We start from the raw sequence: 17,556 nt of genomic DNA on the forward strand, positions 1-17,556 counted from the left end.
GACCCACTTATTAAATTGCATTTCTGTGCAGCTGTTTACATAAAGACAAGCTGGCTTAGATGCTTTGCTCCAGGTTTTTGTTGTCTGATTTAACAATTCTATGCGTTAGACTTGAGCAAACACTGCTGAAACAAAATTGCTGTAAATCTGCCTGCATTGTGGCAGTCTTGCCTATTTTTCTCCCTAGAGGCCACATCCCAGGTTCCAGGATCAGGTCCCATGAGACGCTGGGATGCTCTGTGAACAAAGAACTGCAATGATCTTTCTGTAGGTTCAATAATGGCTTTTGCCAAATACATTGCAACTGTTTCTCTACTTCTATCTTTGCTACCACCACTACTTTCCTCTGATTTTTTTGATCTTCTGTAAGTGAGGTTTATCTGTGGTTTATGCCACAGAGATATTCTGTGCCCAGAGAAGAACGTCTGCACACTTTTTTCTGCTTTTGAGTTTAAAGGAGGCTCTAGCTGTGCTAGGCAGATACAGTGTTTTTACAGATGCCAGAAGCATATGCATCACTACACAGTGCTAAGATGAGAGGAAGGAATAGCAGCATGAAGTTTTTGGAAGTTACTGAGTCATCTGGTAAGTAAGCACTGATGAGAAGAAGAATTACTTGGCATGCAATGTCTTCTGAGCAGGAAAATCACAACATTTTTGGCATGTGAAAACCAGCTGTTGAAATAGGGGGCTGTTGAGAAAGAAGGCTAGACAGACAAGTCAGGGTTTGTTCTCAAATAACATTTGAGGAGGAAGCTTTGAAGAATTAAGCCTGCACAGAGAGGGGACTAGAGGCTTGGTTCTTATATTTTTTTATAATGTTCCTGGTAAAAGGGAAAGGCAGCACAGCACAAATTGAAAGTTGCCATTATAAAGTTATAATTTATAAAGTTATAACTTTATAAATTTACATATATAAATGTAAATATATATAAAGTTACAATTACAATCACCATTCAGAAAATTCTGAATATAATTCAGATTTAAATAAAATAATTATTTAATATATAAAATTACAATTACAATCACCATTCAGAAAATTCTCCATCACATAGGGGGTTTCCTTCTGTCTTGCTGGGCTGCATAAGGTAATGCTGAGGGTTTTAACAGGCATGAACTTTGGTTTTCTTCTCTTTTCACAGGGGATATGATTAGCGGGTATAAAGAGAAAAAGGACAGCTAAAAGAGCTCCACCTAATCTTTAAGGCCAAGCTGTGGAGCTACAAATCGCAATGTTTATTTAGTATGGATACATCCACATTCATATTAGCTTGCTCCGTATGACTCCTGCGCCGAAAGTATCCCAATTGGAATACCATCTTTTCAGCCTTATAATACCTCTCAAATGGCAACTGTTCTGTTCCTCACCTATCTAGAAAATTCACCTCCTGTGACAGCTCTCCAGTGCCCAGTGTATGTGAATATATGACTTTTACTAATATCCTGATGGCATTTGATTAATTGAAGGCACTTTCATAAGGAACGTATCTGGGACTCAGAAGTGTCATCCCTCTCCACTGTTTCCTATGAAGGACGAAAAGCCTCCCAAGGCTGGCCTGAGGGAATCTTTTTCCTCCCAAGTCCTCCAAACTGTGCTGGAATTTCTAAAACGAGAAGGGAGATAGGTCTTGGCTGCCCATGACTCCACAAGAGACTGGTAGAGTGAAGAACGAAACACCAAACCAAAAATACAATTTTTAACTGGAGCTTCCCAAAGAAGTTAAGTGTCAACAGGCTACCAGTGCAATACTTCTACTGGGTATTTGGCAATATTTGATGCTAAGTGACACTGAGCCTCACCAGAGAAAACTGCAGCCATCTGCATCCAAGTAAAGTCTGAGGGTGTCTGAACAGACACTGAGCGATTGCCTTAACATAACACAGCAGCCTTCCCTTACATCCCCCAGGACATCACATATGGCTATTACAGATACATCTCTTGTCTGCAATTTTGCCAGGCAGGTCTTTCCAATACTCAAATTCTTGGCTCTGCTGAAGTTAGCTTTGGAGATTGTCCAAGGACTGTTCGCTGCATTCAGTACAATCAGATTATGCACCTGTCTGAACTACTGACTCCAAGCAGCAGGAACACAGTTTGGCTCCCTTCTGAGGACTAAGAATCCTTGTCACAGCTTACCGTGTCGCGTTCATTAAAATTATTATCTACTAACAATACAGACATAGGCAAGGGAGTCCTCTTTTTTCAGCATAAGAAAGTTCTATAGCATGAGTTTAAAGGAACCAGGGCCAAGAGAATTTGGAAAGGGAGTATCTAACATCTGATTCTGTAAGATTTCACAGCTACCTGATCTTAATGAGGAAGAGAGTAGGATTTGTGGGTGGGAAGAAGGTAGGGTGGGATTATCTGGTCTAGGAAATAAACATGGAGTTCTGTTCTTTAAGCAACCAGCAGATATATTTCTGGGCATGGTATGTCTGAGTGCTTAAGAAAAATGTGTTCCGGAAGGCAGAACAAAGAAATGTTATCTAAATAAATAAAGATAAGCTTTCTGTGTGCTTTCTCATGGTGACATGCTGATCCTTCTACCACTGGTTCAAAACTGATGCACCTTGTCTGGCTGAAGGTCAGTTTTGGCTCACACAGCTGTTGTGATGCAAACAGCTGGATGACACCATTGAAGTGCGAGTTTTGGGGGGAATAACTTCTGAAAGCCAAATGACTGTGTAGACATATGCACGTAGAGTCTCATACTGTCAGCTGTCCTGCTGGAAGAGTATTTCATTGATGGCTGTGGGGTGAGGGAAGCTTTGGTTTGGCTGCAGACACATGTATAGTTCTAAATCTTGAATTTCTCATGCAGGTTTTGTGTAACACGTCCCTCCTTCTGGAAGGGCTCCAGTGAGTGATGTGAGAGAATGACCAGCCCTGTAAATGGGAAGAGAAGGGTGCCCTCGTTCTGCCACAGCATTTATAGAGAGGTGACAGCCACATGCTCTCTCCCATGCCCAGTGAGGTATATGTGTTGGCAGCATAAGGCTGTTTCAGGACTGCATCGCAAGCAGTGACTGAAAATGTCATCCTTCAGGAACCTATAAATGCAGCCACTGTTTCCCAAGAAGGCTAAGAAAAGACTTTATGCCTTATCAGTTCAGGATGAAATCTAAAACTTGAGAGGGTTTGTGGAACACACCTAGGATAGTGAGGAAAGAGATATAGGTATATGCTTATATATTTGTGAGCTACAGGTCATTCCCCTGCCTATTCAATGCAGCCAGTGCCAGATGCATTGCCCATGGCAGGGGGGTCGGAACTAGACGATCCTAAGGTCCTTTCCAACCCAAACCATTCTATGAATCCTTCTTAAAGGGAATGTTGTGAGAAACTCCACTAGGAGTCCACTAGAAACACCACTCTCTGGGAGCAGCAAAGGCTTTGGGAGAGTAGGTTTCTCTGAGCTAAGCTTGAGATACTATGCAATTCATCTGAGAGCTTCTCATCATACTATGACAGAAGATGCTAACTCCATGTAAACTGGTTGGCTGCTTCACAAGAGATAAAGATCCTTCAATTTGTGAAAGCCCAGCCACAATCTTTAAATCATTTGAAAGTGATTTGGATAGAAGGTGCTGTAAGTAAATAATCTGTGCAAAAAATGCTAATTTGGGAATTACCTGGCATTACCAATGAGACTATGACTAATTAGGTCATCATAACTTGAAAAACTATATTTAAAACCTAGAGGTTGATGTGTTTGTTCTTTACCGTAAAGACCAATTCTGTTCTTCAGACATGTTCTCTCTATTTGTTTTTAAGAGAAAAATGAAAAACTTTGCAAAACCATCTTCTTAATATATGGAAATAGCATTTAGGCTGTCATACTTTGCAATATTAAAATAAAAAACGTATCTTCTCCTGAAGAAAAACATCCCAACTTCATCAATAACTCTATGAACATCCTATAATTTCTTCATGATACTTCCTCCACTCATTTGTCCCCACAGCCCCACCATTCTTCCAATTCAAGAAAAACAAGCATTTCCTATTCCAATTTTACTGCAATGTCATTAATGCAGGCTTTGGAATATAGCATTTACAGAACATAATATTTAAAGTACTGTTGATGCTGAAATGATGTAATTAAATTTCAGGGCATGTTAGAAATATATTAGGTAAGCATGCACTTATTTCTGCTGTTTAAACCAGAGTGCACATTATACAATGTAACCTAACTAGTGCTACATTAACAAATAGTAAACATACAGTGCTATAAACAGCAACCCAGATAACAAATCACAATATATTTTCATGATTACAAGAAAATTTATGTTGCACTAACAGATAAATTCCATCCCTTAAGCAGATACTTCACTCCCTAACTTTGTTTATGCATATGACTTGTTAGCAGAAAGACTCACTTTTTACTGCAAGGTTTACCATCTGTGCGGTACTGATGACGCTATTACTTAATCAGGGCACTATAGTCTATATGCAAACCTTCCAAGATTAGAGGACCCTTTTTACTAAACTATTGAACACCTCTATTAAAAAGAGGGAATTCCTGCTCTGAGAAGTTCCCAATCTATAAGTACAATATAAAAGAGAGCACAAAGGTTATACCAATAGCCTGTTTTATAGATGGGGGAGCTAAACCAAAGAGAAATAATGATCCAAAGCACATGCTTCATCCAACTAATCTCTCTGAATTCAGTGGTCAGTTATCAGTAAAGCACTGTCACGCTCAAAGCTTTGCTAAATTTTGGTAAAGTGATAGTTTAAAATTGCACAGGAAGCCTCTATTAAAACCAGGAATGGAGTGCAAGTCTTCTGAGTAATCAAAAGCTAACACAGCACTTTGGCCTTAAGTTCATCACATCTTCATAAATGTCATCATCTTCCTGAAGGAGCTGAGAAATGTCTACTGAATCAGAATTAAAAGAGTGTCAGAATAGTAAATTATGAGCAAGTTTCATACTGCACATTAAATCCCAGTACAAATCCAGGGCACAATACTGTTAAAGAAAAATCTGAAGTCTTTTGCGCTTAAATGCACTGTACTAAAAAATGAAAATAGATAGTTTGGTGCTGGTACTACAGGTTGCTAAATATTGTTTGAGAAATAAGCCAGTGAAAACCATCTGGTTTGTTATCCAAAATGCATTTATTTCAGGATTTTTCAGGACAGGACATCTCTTTTATAATTCTCATCATTCAGGATAGTAAGTGTAGGTAAAGGAAATAAAAATAATTGCTTATCAGTCTGCTAAAAGAAGTGATTTGATGAGTCATTATAAAAGTGCAAATAACTATATTCAGTAAACTTTAAAAAGGTAAGGTTTATTACTATTGCTTCATTGTGGAGATGGGGGGGGAACTATAATTAATGTAATTAGTACTTCCTCTGTTTTAAATCTTATTTTTCTGAAGGTTGCACCGGTAACACAGGAAAGAAAAAAGCTTTTAACTGCTCAGCTGCTGGCTTGAATTCAGACCAAATGAAGGAGGGCTGTGCACTCTCATATGCAAAATATGTTGATGAACTCATTGGAGCAGAGATATGGTTATGGTTTGAGTGATGTTTGACAGCTCTGTTTGCCATCTTGGGACTCAACAGGGCTGGAAATGAAGGGGTGAGGATTATAGCCACAGAGAAATTAATGGATAGAAGGCAAGGTGCTTAAACAGGCATAGGGTACTGAGAGATCACTTCTGTCTGACTTAAATATCAACAGACAAGACTACATTATTGCAGTTGGAAAGGACCTACAACAGTCACCTAGTCCAACTGCCTGACCACTTCAGGGCTGACCAAAATGTAAAGCCTGTTATAAAGGGCATTGTCCAAATGCCTCTTAAACACTGGCAGGCTTGGGGCATTGACCACCTTTCAAGGAAGCCTGTTCCAGGGTTTGAACACCCTCTCGGTAAAGAAATGCTTCCTAGTGGTAGTTTAAGAGTTCATCACCCTAGCTGTTTGCTGTACCCTTCTGATGGATACAGTGCCCCAGCAATAGGGCATGGAACGGTGTAGGTGCTTCACAGTTGGATCAATCTACAACAACATATGCAAAATTTCTGTCCCCCAGACAATGACACCTGACTTGACTGCCAAGTCGGAGGTCAGATTTCCCTAGAAAGAAATGTCCTACTCCTACTGATGCATACATATGTTATTTAAAAATTCCTTAATTCAAAATGACAGATGTAGGTCCTGTTGCCCTGTTTTGGCTACATCTGAAGTTGGTTATGCCAGCTGGAATAATGACTCACTAACTGTACTCAAGAATGCTTTAGAGAATAAATCACACATTTGCTGAAGTTTAAAGCATGTCAGAAAAGAGAAAGAAGAACTGAAGTGGAAGTGACTGTCGACGCTATTTGGTGAGATGCAAAAAAATTCCAAATCTGGATGCCTGCTCTAACTTTTAGCCTCTGATGGCAACAGCATTTTGGTGAGATTTGATCAACATTTTAATCCTAGTAAGCAGCTTCTCTAGCAGGAAGCAAATAAAGAATCTTGCCTGGATTAATTTTTAAATTCCATTTGGCTGCCTTACAGTACTTCTTTTTTTTTTTTCTGGTCTTAATAACACTAAACTGGAAGTACCTCAGCTGCCTAGGAAAACAAACTGCAACGTAAAGAACAGGGAGAAGGGTGCATGTTTTGCATAATCCAAAAATACTACAGAATATAATGTTTACTATTTGGAATGCCTCTTAATCTTTCTTAATTCACTTTTATTTCCAGATCCTCATTTCCTCCTGCTCCTCCCTTTCCCTCATAAAATTGCTGAAATTTTCTCCAGCTTACACTTCTAGGGCTTCTTAATCTGCTTCCTTAATCAGTATTCCTAGTAGCTTTTCTTTTCCTGCTGCACTGGAGACAACACTGAAACTAGCATGTGCCAACAGTTGCTCACTTACTAGATCCATGAACGTCATGGAGAATGATGTCAACACGTATTTATTTTATGGAACTGTTGGGATTTGATCTGGCAGCCTGCTGTTCTTCAAATCATGTACTACTGACAAGACCTAAAAATATAACATAAAGATAGCACATAATGTGATATTACACTATTGCCACAACCTGACAAAGGCACATCATCATTTAGCAATGTAAAAGTTATAACACACAAATCTTCCACCTAGAACTAACTTTAAAAGGTAGCATTGCTAAATACAAGCAGGTTTTAATGCAGCCTTAAACACAACCTTACCTTCTTCCTAAGCACCCACAGTAGGTAATTACTGGCAGAAATTGCTTATTGTCTCATGCAGAAGAACCCCAGACATACAAATTCTTGTGTATCAAGGCTGCCCTCACAACTATTTTTTTAATCTCTCCTCAGGAAGCAGCTTTGCACAGGACCATTAATAACTTCCAAGTAGCTTTGCTAGAATAGCTATCTACCATCTTTAAAATGCCTTCCAGTACTTTATTTTCATGGTTTTGACATCAATGAAAATGACAGGATCCTCTCAAAACCCACATCAAACGCTTCCTGTCATGGACTAGACAGAGATCAAGAGAGCTGAGTTACATATTTACTAGCTACACAAACAGAGATACACATAAACTTCAGCCAAACTCAAGGCTAGTTCTTATGTCTCTGTGCTTACTTTGGCCTAATGTTTACACAGCACCAGAGAGTTAATTGGTGTGGCTTGTGAACTGACTACTTTACTGCTAGTGTCTCTGCATTTCACACAGGTATTTGTTGAAATGTATACGGCACTACATTATCTTGCAGTGCTTCCTGAAAATATCAAAACGTCTATTCAAGCACATGGACTTCAGTTGCCACCAACAGCACTGGCAACAGAAAAGGAAAGGGACTTCCACTAAACCATTTGAATCATATGCAACATCAGAAACTTTTGAGTCTAGCAGTAGGATGACAAAACAGAGATGTTAATGCAATTCCTGTACAAAATTGTATCTGTACAAAATGCAGACTGTCTCTTTCATCAGTTCCCCCAAATCTAAAGTTACGTCTTCCTACCATTAACATACCAAAACATAGTACAGAACCCGTATTTTTATATTTTTCATTTTTGCATTCTCCAATGAATAATTAAAAATAGTTAAGGATAAAAGAATCCCTAAAAGTAAGATTTTCTTCTTCAAAAGGTTTCTAAATGCATCATTATAGAGTAGACATACACACTGGGACACCTGAAGGCAGAAAAGAATAGACTAATGAATCTCAAAAACTGCTGGCAGCCTGCACCAAGCAAGAACAAGTATTTATCCTGACTTACAAATCTATCCTCTGCTCCATTTCTCTGACTGCTTTAGTAGGCAACTGAAGTAGCTGTGACATTTGCAAAACAGGGCACAAAATTAATTGTTGTAGCTGCATAAATATTACAGTGCGTAGGTCCTTATACTTTTGGGTTCGGTACCATCAGAGAAATATATCAGATTTATCCTACCTGATACACGGCACAATGAGTGCTGCACAGCTCTCTCTGACACCTCACTGGGACATCATCTTATGGACACAGAAATCGTTCATGACTAGCAATCTTAATTATGGCTTGTTTTACTTACCCTAATTCTCTGTTCATTAATACTGATAGTACTTCAAAAAATATTTGAAAGATTATATGGTGTTGCATATGGCTCCTGTATATAGGACAAGCTTCATTTTTCCAGGTTAGATAATATATACACATTCTAGTTAAGGCGAATGCTTCCAGCTAAGTAATACACATACTATAACCTACTTGAATGCTTCTGATCCTGCAGGCTGCTTAATATGAGATAACTGAGAAGGTAAGTTTTTAGCTTTTCCACAGAAAATCTAGAGCCTACCTTACTTCAGCCAAGCTGGACTGAGGCATGAAGGCGACTAAAGCCTGGTGTCAGTGTTTGTTTTACTGCTATTAAGAATGGTACACGGAAAATATTAGCAAATGTTAACTGCAGCAGTAGTGTTCTTTAAGCTCCTTTACATCTATCATAAATGATGGGCAGAAATGAAAGCCTGTTCTCATCAAAACTGCACATCTCTGAAAAGATGACTTTTATATATATAAAGGAGCTGTTAATATGGCATAATAGTTGCCTTTACCCAACAGAATCCAGACTTCTTAATATTTCTTCCAGCATGCCCACAACTTTCTGATGTCCAAAGTTATACACAATATTTCAGATTCAGTGTCAGTGGGATCATGCAGAGAAGGGACCACTACCTTCCTCCATGATGTACTTCCCCTGTATATACAGCCTGGAAGAGTAGTAAGCTGCTTGTCCTGCTGTATCACATTTCAAGTGCATGGCTATCATCCTGCTCCATGGAAGTTTGGCAGATAACCTCAACAAGAGCAGGTTCACATCTCATCTCCAACTGCCTGAGTCTGTCAGTCCCTAAGGGCTCCTCATAGCACTTTTGCAGAGTAAGTCACTGTCTGCAGTTTAAATACTTGGTCTGACAATTCTGCAAACTAGTATGCATTTGGTGAGTGACCACTGCTGTTAAGTGGCAGCAGCTACTTTCAGCTATATGTGGAATGTTACTGAAAACTTTGTTTTTCACAGAATCATTTAGGTTGGAAAAGAACTTTAAGATCATCAAGTCCAACTGTAAACCTAACACTGCCAAGTCCACCACTAACATGCCACTTCACTCTCACCTGCTGATTTAAACAGTATGTTGTTCACCATATGCTACAACTACACAACGTATCACCCATGATATTTGGCTAGCCATTAGTGAAGACTCAGGAGTGATGATTTCAAATTTCCTTGTAACTTTATCATGCTTCTCTCTCCCTGCCATTTTTCAATATCATTTATTATTATTTTCTCATCAACTACTTCCAGTATTCCTATTGCAACCAGACATGAAAACTATCTTAACCCATTTGAGTCTCCTTTTGAAAATGTTATAGATTAGTAACTGTCAAGTCTTGTTTTTTAGCTAGACAGGATACACTATATTTGATGAGTATTAGGATTAAAACTGAAACTGATTTGGCAACCGTGCTTTACATTAAGACCAAAATACATATGGCTCTTAATACATACTGCTCTCAGTATAATCTCTCCTCTTGTAAAGCGGTTTTAGATTTGCTTTTCTGTTCTACTGTAAAGTTTTATCAGATATATTGCCTCTTGGGCCACATTCACACATGACAAAATTAGTAGGTTTTTCTTCCTTGCATTTGATTGGCTTTGCAGAATTTGGTATCATATATTGAGAACAATTTAAACTAAAATTTCTTACACAAACAGAGCCTCAATCTCCTGGTCTATCTCTCCAGGTACATAAGTTTATATATAAGAAATTACTGAAATCATAGCAGTTGCCAAAACCCTTTTAACTTTTGGCTCTTTAAAAATCCTTATTCGATAAATAAACCGTGCCTGCACTGTTTTTTCTCTGAACACCCTTCCACTCTTCACTAAAGAAAAAAGCAGATCCAAGGATATGCATCCAGGGCTTGGTTTCCAGAATGTCAGCCCTTCTTATGCCTGTGGAATATGTGCCTACAAAGCCTAATGCAGGGAAAACATGAAATATATGCATGTAACCAAACAACTGAAATTACATTTGAATCCTTCAGATGGGCAAAGGAACATGGAAATAACTAGACGGTATTAGATTCCACTGATTCTAGTCACAGATTTAGATATGCATTACTGTCTTTACTTAAGCTCTAGGTATTTCAAATGGATTCATCATTATATGATAACGTTAGACTTCATTTTTTTTTTGAAGTTTCCTTTATTCCCCTGTTTATAGAAAATCGACTTGAAATTATGAACATGAAAGATGCAAAACCAGGAGTAAAATAAAGAGACCCAAAAATTACTGTTTTTAAAATACATGGTTTTATGAATTTTCTTGGAGAGTAGAGGGTTAATCCAGTATTTTTCAATGTTCAGAAACAGCATTCATTAAACTGCACTGCACTTCTAGCAAAATTAATTTCTTATATCTAGCAATGGAATCAATTAAGAAGCTTTAGAGTCTGAAGTGGGCTAACAGAACTGATTGCTGCACTGCAGATGCCAGAACTATAGAAATACAACAATCAATTTAATTCTGGTAAAACTAGGGCATATGATCTTCTTCGTCTTCCACCCTATTCAGGCTTCTTTCCCAACATATTATTTATCGTTTACATTTTAAGAGAAACCGCAATCATCATGCCACTTACCATTCTGACCTCACACAGCAGCACTTTTCTCCCTTCACCTCTGGGCTCTAAGTTTTCATTTCTAAATTCTAAGTTTGCAGTATCCATTTAATACTCCTCCAAATTTCTTCCATACTCTTCACAGTTTGGCAATTGCCCCTGACAAAGGACACTTTGCTCTTCATTGTACTTTTTGAGAAGGCTCTTCCCAGGTTTGTGTCCCCTATTGTGACCAGAAAACATTCAAGAACACTTCCTCTGCAGGCTGTAAGAATAGGTTTCAGAGAATGGTTTTTAATCAAACTTTTTTTTTTCCCTATCACTTTTTGGATACTTTACAGTTTTCAGTGACTGCTTTGAATCAAGTCTGTAAGTATGTATAACATGCCAAAACCAGATTAATCTCAAGCTTCTATTACAATTAGCACTTTGGATTTCTGTATCACTTACTACGTAAGTGGTTTACAAGCAATTATGGACGAAGACTCTTCCAGAGTCTCTTGGAAGGAGCATTTCCTACTCCACTTTACCGACAGAAATGGAGCATCAGAGAGTATCAGATACACAGTGTGCTGAACACCCACCTCCGTACTGTAGAAAGGAGGCTGCTCTGCTGGTAATCTGGCCTTGTAGCTAAGTTAGTGAGGTTTGTATAGCTGGAGAAGCAAAAAGAGGCAGAGGAGCCTGTAGAAGTACATGGAATGGGGTAGGGAGTGTATGCAATAAAGTAGATAGCACGTGGTTAATCCTTATTGGGTGGAAAGCCAAAACAGGCTCTGCAGTGTATACATGTGGCTGTTGTACAAAAATTGTACATTTTTTTGACAAAACTGATTTAACTGATTGAACAAAATTAATTTAAACACTGTTGAACATGAGGGGAGATGATGGGTCATCATGAGGGGTGAAGGGCAGTCATGAGATCATGAGGGGACAGGAGGGATGGCCATGATGGGAGATTGTGAGGGGAGGAGAGGGGTGGCTGTGAGGGGTTAGGTATGGCCATGAGGGGTGAGGGGCAGTCATGAGGGGAGATCAGGAGGGAAGATCATGAGGGGAGAGCAGGGACAGCCATGGGATGTGCACGGTGGCAGCTATACAGTGTAGGCCACTATGGGGGCAGATGAGGGGTGGCTGCGAGTGGAGATCATGAGGGGCAGCCATAAGGGGAGATCAGTTTGCCCTTAGTGACATGGTTTAGTGGTGAGCTTGGCAGTCCGGGGTAACAGTTGGACTTGATGATCTTAAGCATCTTTTTTAACCTAGTTGATGTTGTGATTCTATTCTATGAGTCTATGTTTTCTCAGTCATATCTCAGTATCAGTACTCTATTCTCATCTTCTTTTGACACAGCGACCCATTCCCCACTTCCGGAACAATTATCCTCTGTTAATGTCCGTGATTCATCCTTTTATTTCCCCCTCATTTTTCTTTCACCTTTTGCCTATACTTTCAAGGAAGGTAATATCAGATTACTCTGTTCTTGGCCCCTCTACTCTTTTTACAATCTTCATCCTGCTTAATTTCACTGTACAAAAAGTCAACTACCAATTCCTTGCTGGCTGTGTTTCAGTTCCAGGTTTGACTCCGGTTCTGATTATGATCTGAGAGAATAACTGTTACAAGACTAATAGGCAGAAATCTTCATCTCCTTCAAATTCTCAGCATGACCTTTTACATCAGACTAAATAATAACACATTGCTGTATGCTGCTCAAGTGTGTAATCGGAATAACATCTTTCTTTTCAAGTTCTCTCTCTACTTCTAAGCTACAATTTTGCAGACTTTCTGGCCTTGACAAATGCAGCTGTGAAGACTTTATTCTCTAATTGTCTACCCTCTCCTCTGGAATACCTATCTTGTTCTCCATTTCCAAAAAAGCAATTGCAAAAGAGCCCACAGAGCATTAACCGTTTATGGTCAAGTAGTACAAGGCACTGTAACCACTGCTCATGTAACCCATACCATGTGTTATAAAATACTATGAGAAACCCAACCTTTTTCAACATAATTTAAGCCTTCATTAGCATAATAAAATACTTTCAAAATAAATCACCACACTCTAGTGAAAATTAGCACAATAAGGAAAGTTCTCACAGTACAGACTTTGTTAGCTGAATTTCAACATGGAACAAATATTTATGACACAGTTATAAATAGAATTTATAATGGAAATGTTGACACTGTGATAATACTCCCATGTGATAGACCCTACTTCATCTTGTCCTTGGCTGGACACTGTGACAGACCAATATGGGAGTTTACTGGAGCAGGCCAACAGTGGGAAAGTTTTGTGTCCTGAAAAAACTGTTCTTTTTGGGAGCAAATGAATAATTTTGAACAGGAGAAAGGAGGCAATTAAAGCTCCAAGGTAGCACTGACCTCTTTAGAATCATAGAATAGTTAGGGTTGGAAAGGACCTTAAGATCATCTAGTTCCAACCCCCCTGCCATGGGCAGGGACACCTCACACTAAACCATTCCACCAAGGCTCTGTCCAACCTGGCCTTGAACACCGCCAGGGATGGAGCATTCACAACTTCCCTGGGCAACCCATTCCAGTGCCTCACCACCAGCACAGCAAAGAACTTCCTCCTTATATCCAATCTAAACTTCCCCTGTGTAAGTTGGAACCCATTACCCCTTGTCCTATCACTACAATCCCTAATTTGAAGAGTCCCTCCCCAGCATCCTTGTAGGCCCCCTTCAGATACCGGAAGGCTGCTATGAGGTCTCCACGCTGTCTTCTCTTCTCCAGGCTGAACAGCCCCAACTTCCTCAGCCTGTCTTCATACAGGAGGTGCTCCAGTCCCCTGATCATCCTTGTGGCCCTCCTCTGGACTTGTTCCAACAGTTCCATGTCCTTTTTATGTTGAGGAAACCAGAACTGTACACAATACTCCACTTTCTCTGAGGTTATACCTGTAATTAACAGTCCCATGATGGTAGCTCAGACAGGTATACCTAGGTGAGAATACAAGAAGCTACTTCAAGACAGCAACACAGCTGAGGCAGCACTGAAAGCTAGCCCAGGCTAGCTGCCTTACTATCTAGACAGTTTTGTAGTCAGATCCTACAGCCTTTACTAAGCAACCACAACTTGTATCTAGATGCAAATTAACTAAATCAGTACTTAATGCAAGCCTGTGAAAATTACAGTGATTATAACAGCTTTATTCCTCTACAGGAAACTGGTTCTCTGTTATTAGTTTTAAAAGTCAATTTGCTCAAACCCCATTATGCACAATTTTTTCTAAGTAAATCATGTGATTATGTGACTCAAAAGTATCTTGGAGAGACTAAGAAAGCATCCTGAAGAATTAAGGCTCCTTTGTCTCTCATTCCTTGGCCTTCTCCCAAGAAAACTCTCTTGTCCCAGATGCATGCAGGAACACTTGAGGAGTGGGTTGAGGCAGCATGTGTGCATGGCTGTGGGGCAGGAAAGATGCAGAATGCAAGCAAGCTGGACAGGCCTCCCACTGGGCAAGAGAAAAGATGTGGAAGGGTAGGGGCATCTGTACTTAGGGTTTGATGAGACCAGCAATAAATTTGGCAGTCAAGTTGTGAAGACTGGTATGACAGGAGTTATAAAAGGAAATGGGAGAACAAGAATAAAGCTTGAGATTGATATATTTTCTTCTAATACACCCTCTCTCTTTGATTACTAGATACAACAGAAGTGCCTTAGGATACTTCCATAGGCTCTGGCTTCTCCAGAGTTGTGTAGAAAGAGGAAGGAAGCAATAAACTGTAGAGAAAAGATGCCATAGCAAGAATCCTGACAACAGTTGTGTGAGGATGATTAAGCCGTATGTCGAATAATTTCAGAAAATGAACAGGCTCTTGTATGACTAAGAATAACTAGTAAGCTTCCGTATGCTTTAAGGCACAAACTGATGGCACGGCTGGTAACTCTAATCAAGCAAAATGCTCATTGCAATTTTAAAATAAAAATATCTGCCCTGGTCCATATGCATTTAGCCAGTACATTCCAGTTAATTAGCATCAGGCAGAAATCTCTGTTTCCTGTCCATATGGAGTTTGCATTTTGTGAACTGGAGGAGGTGGAGATGGCAGAGAGGAGGAAGATGGGAAGAATGTGTTTTCTTCTGAGGCTATGGACATCCACAACTGGTCAACAGAATGTAAACCACGGTTGCTCTTCAAGGCATTAGACAACATTAGAAATTGCCTTATGAGAAACTTAAAATGCTTATTTCTGAAGTATTTACAGCATGTTAATACTGATGCTGTAACGGTAACCAACCATTGCAAAAAATATTGGTAAAACCTGACAAATTCTTAATTCTTTTAACTAGAAAATCTTTGTTCTCTCCTCATATATTTCCCCTAAAGAAATCCTTCTCATCTCTTCAGGGAATGTTAACTGATAAACTGCTTTTTGATTTCTCTCATGCCTTGTTCAGGAGGTCAAAAGCTGGTTGAATTGTTCTAGTGAGCCATGTATGTTCATCTGGCAGCTGGCTGGCCTGACAAATAATCTGCCATAAGACAATTCAGATCTGAATTTCCAGACCTTAACTGCTCCATGGTAAACTGCCCAGACTGCTCCTACCCAGCAGCAAAGTAGTTTTACCCCACTTTCATTTAATCACATGTTATTCACCCAAACTGAATGAAAGGGCAGTATCCATTTGCTGCAGGATATATATGCACACAGACAATTATGGCTTAGCTGTCCAGTCTGCACAAATTCATACTTTATCTTATCTCCCGATAGTGTGTTTACAACACTATATCCTAGAGATGGCCCATGGAATTTAGAATGAATGGGCAAGCCAAAGGATCCATTAACCTTGTGCAAGACTAAAACAATATTCCCCCTTTTTTACTGGGTGCTAAATGCTTTTCTTTTCTGTTATGCCTTTGATACAGCACACCCATTAGTCATTTACCCTTCTCTAGTTTTTAACCAGAGACTCAATATGGAATTTATTGCTTTTCTCTAAGCAAAGACAATCTCGAACTGTCCCTGGATGACTCCCTTGAATAAGGATATGACTCACGTTTCATTTGTTTCCTGTCCTGGTGTGCTCTTTTTTGACATATCTGCAAATTTAGTGATGCCTTAAGGAAACAAACAGGCCAAAGCTGGGATTTCTCAAAATTCATTTTATTTGATGATAAAAAGGCCAGTGAAGTATGGTCTTTATAAAGACTGCAAGGTTTGTTAGATCTACAAAATGTATAGTCTTGTGAGTACGGCTCTGCAAAGTTATACCATGTTCATATCTGCCAATCACTAGCCAAATCTTTGCTACAGCCAAAGCAGCAGCAAGAGACTAGCATGAACAAGCTTAGGGAAAAACAGCTCCCTGTAACCTTGCTGGTCCTTACATCATGGCACTGACCTTTTCAATCATCCTTTCTTTCCTTATATGCATATATAATGTAATCAATTACTGGGAAAGCTAGATTTCAAGATTTCCATGGTACCCCAGCATTCATGATTCAGGCTGACATTATTATTCTTACTCAATGGATGCTACTTTGCTTCCTACCACTTTGTTCTCCTTTCAATCTCTTTTAAAGTACATTACAAAGCTAGAACCTCTTGGCAGCTTCTGATGAATGTCTTAATGAACATAAAATTGAAACGTGAGAGAAAGTAATTGGGAAGGAAAAACTGTCATGGTACAATGAGTAATGAATATTCACTGTATTTATAAACTGTGTGTAATACTAGGCTATATGTCCCAGAAGGTTGCTTTTTAAGAATCTGAAATTTAAGATCTTTATCAAAAGACTGCCAAATACTTAAATGGAGTTAGGCCACAGGTAATGCAGAGATCACCAAGACAGAAGAAAAGAAAAAAAAAAAATGCTTAACTGTTGTTTACAGAGAGGTATTTGTATTTCGCCTTTTTTTTGGCCTCTCTTTCAAGAGACTTGTTGATACACTACACACTTTTATATACTTTTGTTGATATACTACATTATTTTATACTGCATACATACATATATTCCCTGCTGAGAACATGCTTGCTTACTGTACTAAGCAATTCAAGCAATGAGAAAAAAATTACATGTTCCCTAATAACTTCTTTTCAAGACGATTTAGCACAATGGAAAGCTTTCTCTTAACTAGTTATGGGACTGAAAGACAATACTTATTATTACCTTATTAATACTTAATAATTTATTAATATTAATTAATAGTAATACTTATTAATACTTATTATTATTAGTTTAGTAGCACTAACAGAAAATTATAAAGATACTGTAAAAATAAAAAGTTAAAGCAACAGAAGAAACCTGAGAAGTCACTATTTGGAAGCAATAATGGTTACCTTGTTTTCATTCAAACATATGAAAAATGCTATCTGAGAAACAGATATTTACTACTGTTTGTGTGAGTGAAGGTACATGCCTAAAGAAAAATTATGTATTTTATTACCATAAATGACAAAAGCAAATTATAACATT

General features: G+C 38.8%; 1 protein-coding gene across 4 annotated transcripts in view; it reads right to left on the reverse strand.

Moving 5' to 3' along the window:
* JPH1 (junctophilin 1) overlaps nucleotides 1-17,556 on the reverse strand; it is an 89,682-nt gene that overhangs the window by 15,151 nt on the left and 56,975 nt on the right. The gene's annotated exons all lie outside the window — the stretch shown is intronic.

The sequence above is a fragment of the Pezoporus wallicus genome, unplaced genomic scaffold (assembly GCF_028554395.1).
Source record: "Pezoporus wallicus isolate ANWC-B61680 ecotype Strahan unplaced genomic scaffold, APGP_CSIRO_Pwel_v1 contig_4131, whole genome shotgun sequence".
Taxonomy (NCBI): domain Eukaryota; kingdom Metazoa; phylum Chordata; class Aves; order Psittaciformes; family Psittacidae; genus Pezoporus; species Pezoporus wallicus.